Below are 1823 nucleotides of genomic sequence, written 5' to 3' on the forward strand. Positions count from 1 at the left end.
ACAAGGCATAGTTTGAATCATCTTGATCTAATTCATTCCTTTTACCAAAGAATATTGAGTCTCAACTGTGTGCCAGGTCCTGTGTTAGTGGCACTCATTACTAAGTGAACAATATCTTTCCTTTCTTATTATGGGGATAGACATAGAAGACTCTGCAAACCAGCTCTCAAAAAGTGGTAAATGCTATAACAAAAATAAAGTATTATAAAATCTCTATGAAATGTTCAGAATGTGCCAGTACATCCAAAAAACCATGAAATTTCTTCCTTTGAAAGATGCTATATTGTGCCCAAATACATACATGGGCATCTGATTACAGTTGTTTTTGAAAATAGTTAATTTCTACTTTCTTCTGATACACAAAGAGTGACCAATACATTGTCCAAATTCTCTTATTTATAATTTTGGATATAAAGGTATGTAAAATGGTTCTTCTTGATCTAAGAGTTCAGGGATGTCGGGATGAGAATAGGATTTTACTGTAAAACACAGAACCAATGATCACACTGTCCATTGTTAATGATGAGATGGTTATAAAGCTGCATGACTTGATCTTCTTAATTCACAAGATGAAAAACCCTCTCCATCTATCCACATTCTAAGCTGCTATCTGCTCTGATGTGACAATGAATATGAAATTTCTTTTAAAAGTATAAAATATATTAAGATATGAAACTCTAAAAGAAAACATAGAAGAAACACTTCAGGAGGTAAAACTAGGCCAAGACTTTATGAATAAGATCCCAAAAGCACAGACAACAAAAGAAAAATAAACAAATGGCATTAAATCAAGCTAAAAAACTTCTGCACAGCAAAAGAAACAATAACAGAGCGAAAAAGCAACCAATAGAGTGGGAGAAAATATTTGCAAACTATGCATCTGACAAAGGATTAATATCCAGAATATACAAAAAGCTCAAACAACTGAACAGTAAGAAAACAAGTGGCCCAACTGAAAAATGGGCAAAGGAGCTGAATAGACATTTCTCAAAGGAAGATATGCAAGTGGCCAACAGACACATGAAAAAATGCTCAACATCACTAATCATCAAGGAAATGCAAATAAAGAGCACATTGAGATATCATCTCACCCCAGTTAGAAAGGCTATTAACAAAAAGACTGAAAAAACCAAATGCTTGCAAGGATGTGGGAGAAGGGGAACCCTACTACACTCTTGGTGGGACTGTAAATTAGTGCAGCCATTATGGAGACATTATGGAAGTTCCCCAAAAAACTACAGATAGGACTGCCACATGATCCAGCAATCCCACTGCTGGGTTTATACCCAGAGGAATGGAAATCATCATGTTAATGGGATACCTGTACTCCTGTGTTTATTGCAGTGCTATTTACAGTAGCCAAGAATTAGAACAAGCCTAAATGCCCATCATTGGATACATGGATAAGGAAAATATGGTATATCTACACAATGGAATATTACTCTGCTATTAAAAAAAAATGAAAGACTACCATTCACAGCAACATGGATGGACTTAGAGAAAATTGTATTAAGTGAAACAAGTCAGGCACAGAAAGAGAAATACCGCATGTTCTCACTTATTTATGGGAGCTAATAAAAATAAATAAGTAAATACAGAAACAAATGAGTGGGGAGAAGACATGACAATCACAATTCCTTGAACTTTTTAAGACAAGTGAACAGATATGATGTTGATGCAGTGGTAAGAGGAAAAGGAGGGAGGAAAAAGAGGAATTGGTAAAAGGATACAAAAATCAACTACATTGCCTATTGATAAATTAAAATTTTTTTAAATGGTCCAATGACCTGAATAGAAATTTCTCAAGACATACAAATGGCCAG

This window comes from Galeopterus variegatus, unplaced genomic scaffold, assembly GCF_000696425.1.
Source record: "Galeopterus variegatus unplaced genomic scaffold, G_variegatus-3.0.2 Scaffold12688, whole genome shotgun sequence".
Lineage (NCBI taxonomy): Eukaryota > Metazoa > Chordata > Mammalia > Dermoptera > Cynocephalidae > Galeopterus > Galeopterus variegatus.